Source organism: Culex quinquefasciatus, chromosome 1 (assembly GCF_015732765.1).
Source record: "Culex quinquefasciatus strain JHB chromosome 1, VPISU_Cqui_1.0_pri_paternal, whole genome shotgun sequence".
Taxonomy (NCBI): Eukaryota; Metazoa; Arthropoda; class Insecta; order Diptera; family Culicidae; genus Culex; species Culex quinquefasciatus.
Genome location: NC_051861.1, coordinates 42,469,939 through 42,489,642, shown reverse-complemented (window position 1 = coordinate 42,489,642; position 19,704 = coordinate 42,469,939). Strand labels below are relative to the sequence as shown.

Genomic DNA, 19,704 nt, shown 5'->3' with positions numbered 1-19,704 from the left:
GCTCTAAAACTTCACATTTTTTTTTGGAAAATCCTTTTTCCACTTAATTTTGCGATCTGGGCCACTGTGCATTGTTCAGAACCATGAAATCTGAGTACTTTCGAAAAATTCTGACTACTTTTTCATCAACTAATTGTTTTTAGGCTGAAAAAAAAGCCATTAAAAAAAGTTTTTTTTGCCTGTTATGGTCCCTTTTTTTCTATGGTGTACCTGAGTCCATAATCCGACAGTGGACAGTGGACAGTGGACAGTGGGACAACCGTTGTTTGATGTTTTGATGCAGGTTAGAGTCGGATGTCTGTCCCACCCGTGTGGATCAATCAGATCGCGCACTGGACTCACAATCCAGAGGTCGTCGGTTTGAATCCCGCGGCGGGCGCTCTAAAATTCTTTGTGTAAATATGGGTATTCGGCGCCGTCGCTCCGTGCCATACTTTCATACACTTAGGAGCCCAGGGCGGCGAAGTCCTTGCAGATAAAAAAAGGAAGACACTAGTGGTTGGTACTAGCAATGGTGGCCGACAGCTATAAAGTCAACTTCGTTTTTAGAGTCGGATGTAGTACAGCTGTGAACACTTTTAATTGTGAAAAATATAAGTTTTTTTGGCAAATATGGCAAAAAAAAACAACGTAGAAATGTGGATTATTTTTTAATAGATTTTTTCCAAAAATTAATCTAAGAAAACGTGTTGTAAACATAAATATGCAGCAATTCTCAACGAAAACAGCATGATTCGAAAAATCAATATTTGAAAAATATGGTTTTTGCAAAAATCGACGAAAATTGCCATTTTTCGGACCACCCTAACACGGCGTAGGTCACCGTAATGGCCAAACGAAAAAAAATGCGGGTCTAATTATTTTGACCAAAGAAACCCCAGCAAAATGTTGAGCCCGATCGGAGAACTTTTTTTTTCGAATCATGCTGTTTTCGCGGGGAATTGCTGTATGTTAACAGTAATGAATAAAAAAAATCATTTTGATGTAAATTTTTCCATATCAATTATTTACTCAATTATTTTCAAATGATAATGTCATTGGCTAATTCTCCGCCAACTCACACAGCAGTTGCCCTGACCCCTTTTCGATTTGCGTGTAACTTTTGTCCCTGATCACGAATCCGAAGTGCGTTTTTTGATATCTCGTGACGGAGGGGCGGTACGACCCCTTCCATTTTTGAACATGCGAAAAAAGAGGTGTTTTTCAATCATTTGCAGCCTGAAACGGTGATGATATAGAAATTTGGTGTCATAGGGACTTTTATGTAAAATTAGACGCCCGATTTGATGGTGTACTCAAAATTCCGAAAAAACGTATTTTTCATCGAAAAAAAACACTAAAAAAGTTTTAAAAATTCTCCCATTTTCCGTTACTCGACTGTAAAAAAATTTGGAACATGTCATTTTATGGGAAATTTAATGTTCTTTTCGAATCTACATTGACCCAGAAGGGTAATTTTTTCATTTAGAACAAAATTTTTCATTTTAAAATTTCGTGTTTTTTCTAACTTTGCAGGGTTATTTTTTAGAATGTAACAATTATGTACAAAGTTGTAGAGCAGACAATTACAAAAATTTTGATATATAGACTTAAGGGGTTTGCTCATAAACATCACGAGTTATCGCGATTTTACGAAAAAAAAGTTTTTAAAAAGTTGGTCGTCATCGATCATGGCCGTTCATGGTCACCCGCGACAGACACGAACGACGAAACAAAGAGAAACGCAAAAAGTAACTTTTTCAAAACTTTTTTTTCGTAAAATCGCGATAACTCGTGATGTTTACAAGCAAACCCCTTATGTCTAGATATCAAAATTTTTGTGATTGTCTGCTCTACAACTTTGTAGAACATTGTTACACTCTAAAAAATAACCCTGCAATGTTAGAAAAACACGAAATTCTAAAATGAAGAATTTTGTTCTAAATGAAAAAATGACCCTTCTTGGTCAATGTAGATTCGAAAAGTACATTAAATTTACCATAAAATGACATGTTCCAAAAAATTTTACAGTCGAGTAACGGAAAATGGGAGAATTTTTTAAACTTTTTTAGTGTTTTTTTTCAATGAAAAATACGTTTTTTCGGAATTCTGAGTACGCCATCAAATCGGGCGTCTAATTTTACATAAAAGTCTCTTTGACACCAAATTTCTATATCATCACCGTTTCAGGCTGCAATTTATTGAAAAACACCTCTTTTTTCGCATGTTCAAAAATGGAAGGTCGTACCGCCCTCCGTCACGAGATATCAAAAAACGGACCTCGGATTCGTGATCAGGGACAAAAGTTACCCCTTAGGACAAAGTTTCACGCAAATCGAAGAGGGGTCGGGGCAACTTTTCCCGATTTCGTGTGAGTTGGTAGAGAATTACCCCATTTGAAATGCTTTTATTTTTTGCACAATTCGACATTTTAATAGTTGATGTCAGTAAACGCTTCAGTTTCGTCAAGGGATTAGTAAACACGCTCCAATCAACAGATTTTAGTGAATTCTCTGCAAATAAATAAAATTGTAAATTGGGTATAAATGCTATGGAATCATGTTAAACAACCATGCGTTCCGTCACATAAGCAACCATGCGCACCCCCTTATTTTTGCTACCACCATAGATAAACGAGGGTTAGCATGGTTGCTTAAGATAATTCCATAGAATTTGTTCCCAAATTTATAATTTTATTTATTGGCAGGGAAACCACTAAATTTTAATGCTGTCAATTGGAGCGTGTTAAGGGAGCTCAAAGGTATCATACCTTGACGAAACTGAGGCGTATACTGACATCAACTTCAAAAATGTCGAGTAATGTTATCCAACAAAAATCTCCAGAAAGTGTATAAATAACACTTAAGTGCTAAGAACTTCAGAAAATGTTATCAGATTTTCTATATCTCGTTGGAAACGTCTTTTAAATACCTTTCTAAAAATGTATAACATGACGGGTTTTCTTACAAAAACTTCAATTTTTACGATCTTCCGGACTTTCCTCAAAATGATGTTCTCAGCATAACTTTTGAAGTACTTTGCTAAACTTCATCATTTTCAATAGTGACTTATGAGACCCCAAGACGGATCGAATGAGACCAAAACGATTCAAATCGGCTCAGCCATTGCTGAGATAATTGAGTGAGAATTTTTCGGTGCACACATCCACATCCAAACACACACAGACATTTGTTCAGGTTTTGAACCTGAGTCGATATGTATACGTGAAGGTAGGTTTAGGTAAGTTTCGCGTTAAAACAGAAAATTAGAATTTGCCAAAAGTTTTTTTTTCCAATCAATCTTAATTTAATCAAATCAAGAAATCAAAAAAAAAAAAATAACAAAAGCATAATATTCATAAGCTGATTATTTTTATTTTCATGTCTCAACATACATTGAAATTTGTTTTGGATGTCCAAATAGAAGATTTCTTTTGAAATTCCCACTTAAAACTGTGATTTTATTGCATTTATTATAAAAAAAAACCGTATTCTATGGTTTCATGATTGCGGGATCTGTCAGTCTCCTTGAAATTTTGACTTGGGAATTGGCATTGGAATATGAACAGAAACACGACTTGAATCGGGTGGGATTCGACGTAACAGCTAAAGATTAAATTTAGTACGAGGCGGGGGGATTTTGATCTATTTGAACTACAGACTTAGAAAACATAATCTGGCATGTGGAGTATCTGAAATATTTATCATATTCTGGACAACCTATTCCACATCGTATTGTAGTTTAGGTTGAAGTGTTATTCACAGTCAGTCATTGACCGATACAGCTTTGCATGGTATGCACTGAAACTGCTAGTCCGATAGTCTAGCCTAGTATATGCTGCTAAGCCAACTGTACCAGATGCATCACAGCCGGCTCGTGCTTCACTGGGCTCAACCTCTCTCAAGAGCAAGGTGAATCGCACGTTGCGTTCCAACGCGAAGAGGCAATGAACAGAGCCGCTGCTTCTACTACTGCCGGGTTCCGTTTGTAGTCGCACATTGCCGGCTGCTGACCCGCCACTTCTACGACTAACTTTGAAGTCTTGTGATTGTTTTTGAAAGGGGTGCACTGATTATCGAATTTTTCTTAATTATTTTAAGATTTTTTGAATGTCATTATATGTTTTTTTTTGTCAATTTTTAACATAATTTTTGCACGTCGGACTTTTTCAAATGTTCCTCCCCAACTCTCAACTGTACGTGAGCTTACCGCCCTAGCAAACCGCGAATGAAACGCCGGCGCAAAAAATCAATGAATTTTTCCCATGTAATTTACTTTGTTCAACATGAAGTCACGTTTAGTGGGTTCTCAACTTGAACAACACCCTTCTCAAAGCTGCTTCCGCTCTTGGCGGTGTGTTCGGACTTTGGGTGAGAGTACTTTGCCCCGCTTTGTGCTACTGCTGCTCAACACTTTCGCTTGATTTTCTACATTGAAATTTAGAAATTTAGGTTTATTTTTGTATTTTGTTTATTTTTAATTTGATTCAGAATTATAATTTTAATGATTTTTCCAGGTTTTATTTTTGTCCATAAAAATTGTCCGGAAAATCAAACTTCCGCAAACCGAACCAAAAAAAAAAGCCAACAATGCCACCCTTCTGCAAAGTTCCCAAGAAGTATGCAAAAACGGCCATGGCCAAGTCGCGAAGCGTTTGCTCGTGGTGAGTGAGGTCCCATCCCGTCCTCGTTGCATGGTAATTAGATTCGTTCTGGGGAAGACCCCGGCCATCGAGGGTCCAAGTTTTTTTTCCACTCTGAACCCCCACCGAACGAGTTGGCCGTTTATTTTTCCAGGAAATTGCTTTGGTCAGAGCGCCCAACGTCGTCGTCGCCACCGCCGAGGTGCATTCAGGCTCAAACACACAAAGTTAATCGCAAAGCTGGAGTTAAATAAAATATGGCGGAGGAAAACTCCCTCCTCCACGACTGCTTCCTCCTGAATTTCCCTGAAACTCATTTTCGTTCAATGAAATGGCGCAAAACTCGGTGCAAGACAATAACAACAAAAAGTACGAGCTTGTCCGGTGCGCCGAGCATAAAACCTTCCAGTGTCAAGAGTCCGCAAGCGAAGAGGAGCAGACAGGACTGGGCCGCATAAAAACCAAATTAGTTTTTTGCCCTTACTTTGCTTTTAATTATTTGCATTTCGACGTAGTCCACCAACGCGCAATGAACGGGCCACGATGGCGGCGGGGTTAGAACGGTAGAGAACGATTCCGACTGGATCAGTGAAGCTTACTTGGGGAATGAACTTGTTTTGGATTAAATAAATTTCCATTTGAAAAAGTAGGCTCAAGACAAAACAAACATACAAAGAAGACAAGAAGACAAGGAGACAAGGAAACAAAGAGACAACAGAAGAACAGAAGAACAGAAGAACAGAAGAACAGAAGAACAGAAGAACAGAAGAACAGAAGAACAGAAGAACAGAAGAACAGAAGAACAGAAGAACAGAAGAACAGAAGAACAGAAGAACAGAAGAACAGAAGAACAGAAGAACAGAAGAACAGAAGAACAGAAGAACAGAAGAACAGAAGAACAGAAGAACAGAAGAACAGAAGAACAGAAGAACAGAAGAACAGAAGAACAGAAGAACAGAAGAACAGAAGAACAGAAGAACAGAAGAACAGAAGAACAGAAGAACAGAAGAACAGAAGAACAGAAGAACAGAAGAACAGAAGAACAGAAGAACAGAAGAACAGAAGAACAGAAGAACAGAAGAACAGAAGAACAGAAGAACAGAAGAACAGAAGAACAGAAGAACAGAAGAACAGAAGAACAGAAGAACAGAAGAACAGAAGAACAGAAGAACAGAAGAACAGAAGAGCAGAAGAACAGAAGAGCAGAAGAACAGAAGAGCAGAAGAACAGAAGAGCAGAAGAACAGAAGAGCAGAAGAACAGAAGAACAGAAGAACAGAAGAACAGAAGAACAGAAGAACAGAAGAACAGAAGAACAGAAGAACAGAAGAACAGAAGAACAGAAGAACAGAAGAACAGAAGAACAGAAGAACAGAAGAACAGAAGAACAGAAGAACAGAAGAACAGAAGAACAGAAGAACAGAAGAACAGAAGAACAGAAGAACAGAAGAACAGAAGAACAGAAGAACAGAAGAACAGAAGAACAGAAGAACAGAAGAACAGAAGAACAGAAGAACAGAAGAACAGAAGAACAGAAGAACAGAAGAGCAGAAGAACAGAAGAGCAGAAGAACAGAAGAACAGAAGAACAGAAGAGCAGAAGAACAGAAGAACAGAAGAACAGAAGAACAGAAGAACAGAAGAACAGAAGAACAGAAGAACAGAAGAACAGAAGAACAGAAGAACAGAAGAGCAGAAGAACAGAAGAGCAGAAGAACAGAAGAACAGAAGAACAGAAGAACAGAAGAACAGAAGAACAGAAGAACAGAAGAACAGAAGAACAGAAGAACAGAAGAACAGAAGAACAGAAGAACAGAAGAACAGAAGAACAGAAGAACAGAAGAACAGAAGAACAGAAGAACAGAAGAACAGAAGAACAGAAGAACAGAAGAACAGAAGAACAGAAGAACAGAAGAACAGAAGAACAGAAGAACAGAAGAACAGAAGAACAGAAGAGCAGAAGAACAGAAGAACAGAAGAGCAGAAGAACAGAAGAGCAGAAGAACAGAAGAGCAGAAGAACAGAAGAACAGAAGAACAGAAGAACAGAAGAACAGAAGAACAGAAGAACAGAAGAACAGAAGAACAGAAGAACAGAAGAACAGAAGAACAGAAGAACAGAAGAACAGAAGAACATATGAGCAGAAGAACAGAAGAACAGAAGAACAGAAGAACAGAAGAACAGAATAATAGAAGAACAGAAGAACAGAAGAACAGAAAAACAGAAGAACAGAAGAACAGAAGAACAGAAGAACAGAAGAACAGAAGAACAGAAGAACAGAAGAACAGAAGAACAGAAGAACAGAAGAACAGAAGAACAGAAGAACAGAAGAACAGAAGAACAGAAGAACAGAAGAACAGAAGAACAGAAGAGCAGAAGAACAGAAGAGCAGAAGAACAGAAGAGCAGAAGAACAGAAGAGCAGAAGAACAGAAGAACAGAAGAACAGAAGAACAGAAGAACAGAAGAACAGAAGAACAGAAGAACAGAAGAACAGAAGAACAGAAGAACAGAAGAACAGAAGAACAGAAGAACAGAAGAACAGAAGAACAGAAGAACAGAAGAACAGAAGAACAGAAGAACAGAAGAACAGAAGAACAGAAGAACAGAAGAACAGAAGAACAGAAGAACAGAAGAACAGAAGATCCGAAAAAAAACAGATAAAAACAATAAAAAACAGAAAAACAGAAAAACAAAAAAAAACAGAAAAACAGAAAAACAGAAAAACAGAAAAACAGAAAAACAGAAAAACAGAAAAACAGAAAAACAGAAAAACAGAAAAACAGAAAAACAGAAAAACAGAAAAACAGAAAAACAGAAAAACAGAAAAACAGAAAAACAGAAAAACAGAAAAACAGAAAAACAGAAAAACAGAAAAACAGAAAAACAGAAAAACAGAAAAACAGAAAAACAGAAAAACAGAAAAATAGAAAAACAGAAAAAAAGAAAAACAGAAAAACAGAAAAACAGAAAAACAGAAAAACAGAAAAACAGAAAACAGAAAAACAGAAAAACAGAAAAACAGAAAAACAGAAAAACAGAAAAACAGAAAAACAGAAAAACAGAAAAACAGAAAAACAGAAAAACAGAAAAACAGAAAAACAGAAAAACAGAAAAACAGAAAAACAGAAAAAAAGAAAAACAGAAAAACAAAAAAAAAACAGACAAACAGAAAAGAGCAATTCCAGCTCAAAACAAGAATTTTTTAGGTACATTTTTCTCGACCCTCTCCGATTTCAATAAAACTTTGTAGACATGTTATCCTAGGCATATAAAAGCCATTTTTGTGTATATGGTATCACCCGATAATGACATTTGAGAAAGGCCTAAGAGTTTTAAATATTTTTGTGTTTCGTAATTTAAATATTGCTGTATCTTGAAGCCGTTGCATCATATAAAAAAGTGGTCAAAGACAAACTTGTAGGAAATTTGACGGGCTTTACGAAAAAAATACACTGAAAGAAAAAACACTCCACTTTTATGATATTTTTTTATTTTTAAGTTGAAAAGTTAAATTTGAAGGAGAGCCCACGATTTTTTTCCGTTTAATTTTTTTGTGAAAATAGCCTAAGATGTTACAAAAAGACTCACGAAAAATGCAGGATGGGGCAACTCACTTAAAAATGCACAAATCATTTTCTGAAACTGTTTTTTTTAAGTGCTCTAAACCTCAAAAAAAAAATCGGAGAGGGTCGGGCACAACCGATTTCCTATTTGTCATGGAATTGCTCAAAAACAGAAAAAGAGAAAAACATAAAACCAAAAAAAAAATCAAAATAACAGAATAACAGAAAACGAGATAAGCATAAGTGTAAGTAAGAAGTAAGAAGTAAGAAGTAAGAAGTAAGAAGTAAGAAGTAAGAAGTAAGAAGTAAGAAGTAAGAAGTAAGAAGTAAGAAGTAAGAAGTAAGAAGTAAGAAGTAAGAAGTAAGAAGTAAGAAGTAAGAAGTAAGAAGTAAGAAGTAAGAAGTAAGAAGTAAGAAGTAAGAAGTAAGAAGTAAGAAGTAAGAAGTAAGTAAGTAAGAAGTAAGAAGTAAGAAGTAAGAAGTAAGAAGTAAGAAGTAAGAAGTAAGAAGTAAGAAGTAAGAAGTAAGAAGAAGTAAGAAGTAAGAAGTAAGAAGTAAGAAGTAAGAAGTAAGAAGTAAAGTAAAGTAAGAAGAAGTAAGAAGTAAGAAGTAAGAAGTAAGAAGTAAGAAGTAAGAAGTAAAGTAAGAAGTAAGAAGTAAGAAGAAGTAAGTAAGAAGTAAAGTAAGAAGTAAGAAGTAAGAAGTAAGAAGAAGTAAGAAGTAAGAAGTAAGAAGTAAGTAAGAAGTAAGAAGTAAGAAGTAAGAAGTAAGAAGTAAGAAGTAAGAAGTAAGAAGTAAGAAGTAAGAAGTAAGAAGTAAGAAGTAAGAAGTAAAGTAAGTAAGAAGTAAGTAAGAAGTAAGAAGTAAGAAGTAAGAAGTAAAGTAAGAAGTAAGAAGTAAGAAGTAAGAAGTAAGAAGTAAGAAGAAGTAAGAAGTAAGTAAGAAGTAAAGTAAGAAGTAAGAAGTAAGAAGTAAGAAGTAAGAAGTAAGAAGTAAGAAGTAAGAAGTAAGAAGTAAGAAGTAAGAAGTAAGAAGTAAGAAGTAAGAAGTAAGAAGTAAGAAGTAAGAAGTAAGAAGTAAGAAGTAAGAAGTAAGAAGTAAGAAGTAAGAAGTAAGAAGTAAGAAGTAAAGTAAGTAAGTAAGAAGTAAGAAGTAAGAAGTAAGAAGTAAGAAGTAAGAAGTAAGAAGTAAGAAGTAAGAAGTAAGAAGTAAGAAGTAAGAAGTAAGAAGTAAAGTAAGTAAGTAAGAAGTAAGAAGTAAGAAGTAAGAAGTAAGAAGTAAGAAGTAAGAAGTAAGAAGTAAGAAGTAAGAAGTAAGAAGTAAGAAGTAAGAAGTAAGAAGTAAGAAGTAAGAAGTAAGAAGTAAGAAGTTAAAAGTAAGAAGTAAGAAGTAAGAAGTAAGAAGTAAGAAGTAAGAAGTAAGAAGTAAGAAGTAAGAAGTAAGAAGTAAGAAGTAAGAAGTAAGAAGTAAGAAGTAAGAAGTAAGAAGTAAGAAGTAAGAAGAAGTAAGAAGTAAGAAGTAAGTAAGAAGTAAGAAGTAAGAAGTAAGAAGTAAGAAGTAAGAAGTAAGAAGTAAGAAGTAAGAAGTTAGAAGTAAGAAGTAAGAAGTTAAAAGTAAGAAGTAAGAAGTAAGAAGTAAGAAGTAAGAAGTAAGAAGTAAGAAGTAAGAAGTTAGAAGTAAGAAGTAAGAAGTAAGAAGTAAGAAGTAAGAAGTAAGAAGTAGACATCAATGAACAAATTCAACTATACATGTGTTCATTAATAAAAATAATAAATTTGCAACAACAATTACCAATAAAATGCCATTGAATATCTAATAACTCCACCCTTCGACGACCACCCACTTCCTCGTGCCAGATGCCTCAATACACGTGTATTTGTTTGTTTCTTCAAGCTTCGTCGTCATTCAAACCGCCTTACTGACTGACTGACTGAGCTTTTTAGTGTGCGAAAAAAACTGAAACTGGAAAACGTTATTACTTTTAATTGTTCGCAAATTGGAAGAACGTACAAACACACACAATGGTGACCTTGCCCCAACCAACTACAGGAGGCGTCGTGGAGCTAAATTTGCGTGGAATTTGCTCGTTAGATGCCTGCAGCTTACTTGCAAGTATGCCGGTTGAGGCTGCTTAAATGTCGGACATTATTGGATAATGTGTGAGAATCATCTGACATTTGTTATTGTTTTCCGGATTCGTGAATGTTCTTTTTAAATTGTCAAAAATTACGTCAATATCAGAACTCTTTCTTAGAATATGACGCCAAAAAACAAAAGTATAGTGATAGGTCAAAAACAAGAGCGTTAAGCTGAAAAAATGTTGTTCTCTCAAAAATTAAAGTTGATGCTTGATGAAATTTAACTTAATTTCTTCATCAACACCGGGTAGTTTCGCACAAATTTCCGAATGACTCAAAAACAGTAGCTTCCTCTTCAAGCTTCCAACTGCCACCGTTTGGCAGCTGTACGAGAGCCCATCACGCCGAGCTTCTGTTCACTTTTGTCGGCACCTCTGCAGAAAAATTAAAGAGCCCTCTCAACGTGTCCAACTTTCTTCCTGTCAGCTCCTTCAACCAGTCCCAACTCCAAGAGTGTGTAGTTAAAATTAAAGAGCAATCATGGCTTTCCTCTCGAAAAAAAGAAACAAACTCTTGTTTTCAGGCCAAAAATAAATTACAAACTACGATGGTCAGGTAGACCCCGACAGGGTTACGTAATTCGGTTGGACCGGCAGCGAACCTCACGGTAGCCAAGTACCGTTCGGCCAAGAGCGCCGGCAAGGACCCTTCAGACGTCCACTTGAAGCTGATTGTTGTTTGGTGGTGCTGATGGGCTGCTGGCCCCGGATAGACTGAACAAGGTTGTTAAACATTTTCGGTTGCTGCGTGCAGTTGAACGATGTTTGTAGGTTAGAGATTTTTAATTAAAGTGAAAAAGCTCATTCAGAAAAGGTTTTTGTTTTGTGTTTTGAGATTTGAAAGTAGAGAAACAATTATAAGTGCATGCTAAATTAGAAAAAAAATAACAGTTAACTTTTTAAATTCAACACTTAACACTTAACACTTAACACTTAACACTTAACACTTAACACTTAACACTTAACACTTAACACTTAACACTTAACACTTAACACATAACACATAACACTTAACACTTAACACTTAACACTTAACACTTAACACTTAACACTTAACACTTAACACTTAACACTTAACACTTAACACTTATCACTTAACACTTAACACTTAACACTTAACACTTAACACTTAACACTTAACACTTAACACTTAACACTTAACACTTAACACTTAACACTTAACACTAAACATTTTACACAAGCAATTTGCATGTGAAGAATAAAATTGAAAAATAAACCCATCGCTGATTCTTTACTAACTTTCCACCCTTCCAGGCATGTTTTGTTATTGATGTGGCCATTGTTGTTTGTTGTTGTTACTGCTTTTAACAGTAAATGTCTTCTTCTTTTTTCCAACGTATAAATGCACTCCACCGCACAACACACTCCCATAAAACCTAATGCATAAGTAATGCGAGCAAAACTGCAGCAAAAACAGTCTCCTTGAGTAGGTAGATCCGATCGGGGAGGAGGAAGCCAACCTGCACATGACTTCTTTATTGTGTTCACCAATCGTTGCCCATTCAGTGGGTGGCGGTGGGTGGGTTTCGGCCACCTTCAGGCCGTTTGTAGAAGCGGAGGGGTCCCAGGGTGGAGCATAACAAATTAGATCGGGCCCCGGCGACTGTTTGGGGTCCGGCGGAATGAGGGAAAAGTAAGATGAAGAAGAAAAAGCAGAGGTATGCAATGTAAATTATTTCTGCTTTCAGCGTGCATATTTTGCATATGTAGGAAAATGGTTCGGTATTGAGGGTGGAACCTCTTCGGTGGAACGGATCGGTTGGGGTCCACTAGGTTCACACAGAGTTTGGACGTGGTACCCTCACAATTGGTCGTATTTTGTGCAGCAATGGCTAGCAAGGTAGAGGCTAGGGCAGGATGAACTACATCACGTCTAAGGGATCTTTTCAATATGACGTAACCGTGGGCGTTTTTTCTTATCTTAGAATTTTAGGTAACAAATAAAAAGCTCTGTTGAGACATCGAATGACCAAGAAGGTTATAGCTACCAGAAATTAACAATAACAACAAACATGTAAATACATGCTAAAAATAGAATTCTGATAGCATTGTTATGAAAAGGACAAATTTGTAGTGATATTTGAACTACAGTTGACTCTCTGGCTGTCGATCTTCTTAAAATCAACATTGCTCCATATGTCACTAAATTTTTCAGTCCATTCAAAGCATGCTTTGATTTTTCGTTCTATAATTTGATACCTCCCGCACTCGGCGGTCCCTTCAATATCAATCAGTGTTGACAATTCGACGACTATGATTAATTTTGCGATTAATCGCTGCCTGTTACACCTCACGAATAAGACTGCTGAGAATAATCTTTATTCTCGAATTACCACGACTAGCTGTCATTCGTCGCATCGCGTGTCGATGATTATAACAACCCATGACTGCTGGTGTTAAATGGGGAAAATTATAATCTGATCGCAGACAGTTGACGATTAATGGCCTATCTACAATCACTTAGCTTAGAACATCTAAGTAAAGTAGTTACTTAGGAAAGTCTGCTACTTACGTTCGTCATCCACAATCAACTTAGAAAACTTGCTGGGCTGATATACGTTGCTATGCAGTTGTTTGTTTACCTTTGATATGGAAACGTCAACTTACCGTCGATTTTGAAATTTTCCAAACCAAACGTCAGTTTCTAATTTGATTACTTTTCCATTGTAGAAACTCAGATTCATTTCCATTGATTCAAATTCCTAAGCTAAGTGAAATTTTCTAAGCTAAGTGATTGTAGATAGGCCATAAACCCAATCATTCAAATTTTTACTCGTCTCTGCCACAACCAGCGATCAAGTTTCAGTCGGGAAAGAAGAGATCAAAGTTTACTCAGAGGGCCTTTCTTCAGGCAATCGTTATTCGCTCGAAGTGATTTTTTTTTTCAACCTTGAATCAATACAGAAAGAGTCCACTTGGAGTCCACGGAAAATATTTTTTCCGTGTAATCCCGGTAAAATTTTATTCACCAAAATAAAACCAGGAGTATCTATATTTTGCACCGAATTCCGATAGTGAACCGATAAACTCAAATTTTTATTAGTGGACCCCATTCCTTTAACTTTTAAAATGAAGGAAAACTGTGTCTTTGAATTATAATTATTCTAATTATTGTAATTATTATTCTAAAGATATTATAAACTAAAAATCATTAGCAAACAACATAACTTAAAATATAAAAGTTCAGTTATGCTACACATGACCAAAATGACGAAGAACTTTGCACAATTATTTGTTACAAAATTTTAATTATTGTCCACTACCTACTGTTGAAATGTCAATTTTCATGATACCATTAAGTTTGACATAATTGCCGGGAATCGTATGATAGGTAGCTTTCCCTGAGGGCACCGACCTCTCGAAGTTTCGGCCACCACTTGATTGTCTTTTTTAAAATGCTGTTTAACATTTTCTGGAATTTTTAATTAAGCTTTCAGGAAGAAGGTATTTTTAAAGCCAACTGTCGTCGAATATGAACAAAGCTCAATTGAAAAAAGTTTTGGTGAATATGGAACTAAAAGGCTTCTGATGAAATTTCATTTGTTCAATTGAAATATATTCCAATTTTTATACAAATGGTCCAATGTTAAAAACACCATTTTTTCAATAAGGATTTTTACGATATCAAGTATTGTTATAGAGCCATTATTTTTCCAGTGTCCTAAATAGGCTAAGCTCAACATTTTCAATTTTCATGGGAACCATAGTTCCAAAATACCAAATTTCAATTTCAAAAATGGTTTAAGATTTCCAATTCCCTCAGGGATTATCAAACAAAATCGTTAAATTTCACAAAAAATGTGGGACTCTGAAAAAATATCAAATATTTAAAGAAATGTCTGATACTTTAGATTAAGGCTACCAACTCTTCGCGGATTTTTAACAGGCCGGAATTTTTGTAGGGAATTTCACGGATAATACGGATTTGTATGCACCCAAAATTCCGAGTAGAGAGAATCGTTCCCTCAAAATTTATTGAGGGCTCAGAGCCAAAATCGAGAGAATAATTCTATCAACTCACACCACCATAACAAATGAGTTCATTCGTTAATTGATACAATAAATCTCCAACAAGTGTCATACATCGACATCTGGCCACTCCTTAGCCACCAAGCTGTGGTGGCCGAGGCAGTAAAGTCCTTGGGTTAGTATGTCAAAGGTCTACGGTTCGATTCCCGTAGTCGGCACTTTTGGTTTTTTTGTTTTGACGGATGAACTTTTTTTGCAAATGAACCTCGAGAGGATAATTCTTTCGCCCATCTCGAGCTGTGTTCTCTGTGTCCGTAAATGGTACCACTATTCTTTCGTCTCGAGGCCATTATTCTCTCGGACAACCGCTGCCCAGTTTTGGGTGTGGAATTTTAACAATTTTTGAACATAAAATTGCTTTTTTGATTTGGTGAAAGCTTTGATAATAGATATTTTAATTTAACTGTGAGTTTGATTTTAAAAGGGAGAGTTTCCGGGGTTTTCTCAATTCAAACTTGATTATTTATTTTATTTTTTTTTTTCTTTATATGTTAATAGGAACTTTTGAAAAACACTCTAGAATTGTTCTTTTAGACATTCCTTACTAAATATATTCATCCATTAAAAGATCCAAAGGCTTTCTTAAACTTTTTAAAACCTATGAACATTTGAACTAACAAATCTAGAGTTTTTTAAAGGTCCTATGAACTGTTGTGTTTCACATGTTATAGCTATTTTCAATCAAAAAAAAAACTCTGGAAAGGTGTTCGTGAAAACACTGAGAACGATATCATTCATAAAAGCATTTTAAATAATTTTGAGTAACTTTTATTTTTTATTTTATCTGGAAAATATTATGCATCGGTGATCCCCTCGTTATTTTTTGTTCAGCCTAGCTAACGAGCAGCATTCGGTGACTGGTCAACGTTCTCAGCACAGTTACCGAACAACTACTGTACCATGGTGTCATATCGGCAAAGTGTACGGACTTTCGCTCAACAAGAGTTGGTAGCCTTACTTTAGATCAATAATAATTTAAAGAAGTAAAAAGAGGTTTCTCTGTATAAGCGTTCTGATTTCTTTTGTACTTCCGCCTTAAAATTATTCAAAATGGTAGTCAAATTGACAGGGAATGAACTGCCCCTGATCGCATAAATGTCCCATATGCATTTTCATCGATTTCGAGTTATTGATGCAGTTTGGTTCAAAATTGTGTGCTCTTTCAAAAAAACTTATAACATCTACTACTTTGTTCTAGAAATCAAGAGGGAATCTAGTTTTTTTTCGCAAAAATTTAACACGTAGCCTTATGTGTGGGACAAACTTCAAATGCGTTTTTCTCAGCTTGCTGTTTTTGCATATGGGACATTTATGCGAACATGGGCAGTGAACATCTGATTTAATTAAGTAGGTTGTAAAAAGTCAGTAATGTTCTATCGATGTTCCAAATAGTCATATCTGCAGCAGCGATTCACATCCTTCTTCTAGATTAGTACCCCCTACCATGTAAATCAAGTAGGCCCGGTACCTCCGTTGAGAATTGCTGATCTACAGAATGTTATACATTTTTGCCTTCCTTACGTTACTGACCTCCTAGACCCACCTTCGTGTATACCTATCGACTCAGAATCAAATTCTGAGCAAATGTCTGTGTGTGTGGTGGGATGTTGATCAAAAAATTGTCACTCGATTATCTCGACATTGGTTGAACCGATTTTGTCCGTTTTGGCGTCATTCGATCTGTCTTGGGGTCCCATAAGTCGCTATTGTAACTTTCGTCTTGCGCGGCCTTAGAGTTACATGCTACCAGGCAAGGGCATCGAAGCATAAAACTCAGTGAGGGTTGTGGGAGGTCCGAATGACTCCCAATTTCTCTCAAGAGTCGGCATGCGCTCATGCTCACGAGGCAGGAAAACACAATGTGTCGCTTCAAGGTAAACTCCTCGGTTTATTCTTGTTGACGTCACTTTATTCACGGCTACCTTCTCTACCTGTCCTTTCCCTAACCCACTTCCTTACTGGCTATCTCCTACCTTTTCACTCTCTTCTGTTCCGTGGGTGGTACTTCTCTTCGGGGCCCCTCAGCTACGCCTGCCGCTGCTCTGCTTCCGGATCTCCGGAACCAACCTCCGGCCGTCTCGTTCTGCTGCTCGCTGGCCTGGGGGTGGACGTTGAACTCACCGGCGTCCCGGCGTTGTGTGGTTGCTGCTGCAGACTTCGCTGTCCCCTTCGTGTGCCTGTCCCTCGCGCCCTCGAGTATGGTGACGGACTCGAGCTTCCACGTCACCGAAGTTCTGTGGGAATTGCCCGGTTTCCGGCGCTGGGTTTGAGTCGTGGGACAGGTCTTTCGGAACCAGGTGGTTCTCTGGGTGGCTTGTGGTTCGGAGGGTTCCAAAATGGAGGACGCAGACGACCTAGCGATGCCGGCTAGTCGCTGCTCGTCGATACCGCAATTGACGACGGTAGACGGTGACGCTCACGGTCACGGATGTTGGGGTGGAACCACGACCGAACCGGGGGATGTTCCGTAGCGAAGCTACGCGAACTTTAGTCCTAGACTAAGGGGTTCTGGAGTTCCTGGAGTTCTCGCTTCTCCCAGTCTCCTCTGTCCTCCGTGAAGTCCTTTGACCGCTTCCTGGCACTGGCACTTCACAACACTCCGTCGAGCTGTAGTCGAAGCTACGACGGCTTTCGCGACTTGTCGAACTTCAATTCACCGGGCAAATGGCCGATGAAAATCCGGGCCTCATCCCGCGAACCTCTGATCCGGCGAATCCTGGAAAACCCGCCCATCATCATCATCATCAGTTTCGCCACCCCCAATGGCCGCCCATTCGTTGATCCTCGGCCCTCTGGTGGTGGCTAGCAGAACTGCTCCTCGTTATAGGCGCTTTAGTACGAAAATGGCTGCGTCCGTACACGGGAGACATAAACCGACTCGTCTCACTTTCCACGAACACACGCACTCCCCTGCCTCTGTGTCACCGGAATTCTCCCACAACACACCCACTGGTTACACTATTGAAAAATATAAAGTTTAGTAAAGTACCTCGAAAGTTATGCTAAAAAACGATTCTAACAAAAGTCCGGAAGATTGTAAAAAGGGTGGTTTTTGTAAGAAACCCCTTCATGCTATACATTTTCAGAAAGGTATTTAAAAGACCTTTCCAACGCGTCCAAATCATTGAAGATCTGACAACCCAATCAAAAGTTATAAGCACTTCAAAATTATTTATGCACTTTTTGTAGGCCGGATCTCAGAGATTTTGATGGAAACGTTGTCCGGATCTCTCATGCGACCTCTCGTAGGATGGGTATTCAAAAGACCTTTCTAACGCGTCCAAAACATTGAAGATCTGACAACCCTATAAAAAGTTATAAGCACTTAAGTGTTATTTACGCACTTTTTGCATTTTGGAAAGCACCCTTTAAATGTGAGGAAGGCGCCAACCACATAAGGGTGGATTAAGTAACTTTTTTTACAATTATTCGATCATTAAAAATAAATTATAACACTTGAAAAAAATCTTACCATTCAATTACAACGATTCGCAATATACTCTAATGTAATCTAATTTAATCAGACCCTAGCGCAGCCAATCTTTCGAAGGGATCCTGGAGAGTGCTTTAGGTTTGTAGTGCGCCATTGCATCGGAATGCATTGAAACATCACAAGCGTTAAAGCGGCCAGGCCTACTGCGTAAAGCCGTATCGCAGAGATGCCTCGTAATTGGGTTGAGTTTGAGCACTGAGTGTTCGAACAACAACACAATTCTGAATCGACAGGGGAGGAAGAAGCGTGGGGACACACCACCATACGCTCCGAGATTTTGGTTGTATTCGTTAGGAGCACCATGCTAAGAAGGTTTGGTACTCCGGGGCCCTCTGGGATGGAACATTGTATTTCTACGAATGCCCTGGACACTATTTGCCGTGGTTATAGCGCCACAATTCGCTCACAACAATTTGCAATATACTCTATAAATAAAAAAAATCATAGTTTAGATTGACAATTGATTGATTTGTAAGTACAAAACAAAGACGGAGATTAAATATGTGTATAAAACGTAACAAATAAAATAACAAAATTTACAGAAATTGTGACAAACTGATGATTCCGAAGTTATTTTTTTATTTGACTGTTTTTCATTCACTGAATCAAGGTATTAATAGCATTAATATCTTGGTACATGTTGTAACAATTTCTCATTCTTTAATTTGTAATTGTTGAATATTGATGTTTCTAAGCATTGATTCTGAAAAACTGTTAAATTTTATGAGATTTAATGGAAAATGCACTTGGTCATGTTCAATAAAAACATAAAAATTGCATGCATGTATGTACCTGAATCATTTTTTATTGGTTTGAAACATGGGCAATACACATTTTTCACAAGCGTCTGCTTATTTCATGGGCAATCGGTATCACAAAAAAATCTGTTTTTTTTTTAAAGTTCAATAAATAATTTTTTTTGGTTGTTTTTTTTTTAATATTTCTGACTAGGGGCGGTTTTGAAAACCACTCGAAAAGCATTAAATGAAAAATACCTGGAGTTTTTGTTTGAATAGGTCCTATAAACATATCAAACACAATAGCTTATAGGACCTTTTTTTAAATAAAACTGTAGACATGTTTATCGTTTAAAAATCTACAGCAATAATGTTGCACACACGTGATTTGTGAAAGACTCCAAACTGAACATTGTTACATTTTTAAATAGATCTGAACGCTGGAAGTTCTGTAAATTTCACTTTATGCTATGTGTAGTTAACGAATACATTTGAAAACTGTTTTTTTTTTCACTTGGATGGTTCCATGGATACGTGGACATTTTTATTTTGGAAATCTCAGAAATCTAGTGAGAGATTCTTATAAGAATCTAAATTTTTTATGGAGAACAACTTTGTGGAAGACTGTAAAACGATCCGAGTTAACCCTTACGAGTTATAAACGATTTTAAGAAGACGTTTTTGTATGAAAAGATTTTTTCACTTGCTTTAACGAATTAAACCTTAACCGATATGGGTCAAAATTGTCACAGTCACTTATTTCTGCCTGAGAAATCGAGTCAGCAGGTATCCCTAATAGAATTTGTTTTTCTGTCATCAATTTTCTATGTGTTTTTGATCATTGGACGATCTCTAAACCATTCCGAATTTGTAGGATAACTTTAAAGAATTTCATTTATAACGCAATTGCTAAGCAAGAACGTTCAAATTATGCATCCCTTGGAGCGATTCAAGCCCTATTGCTAAACCGTGAAGCCTTGGAAAAACTAGCTTAGTTTAAAAAAGTGGCAAAAAGTGGGTCCCTCGGGGTGCGTTATATAAAGCACCCAGTTGAAGCTTTTTATTGGACACGGAGCGGAATGCATAATGCAAACTTCTGTTGC

The 19,704-nt window shown here is 37.1% G+C and overlaps 1 protein-coding gene across 3 annotated transcripts in view; it reads right to left on the bottom strand.

Moving 5' to 3' along the window:
* Nucleotides 1-19,704, bottom strand: part of LOC6040673 (GATA-binding factor C) — a 359,437-nt gene that overhangs the window by 129,333 nt on the left and 210,400 nt on the right. The window lies entirely within an intron of this gene.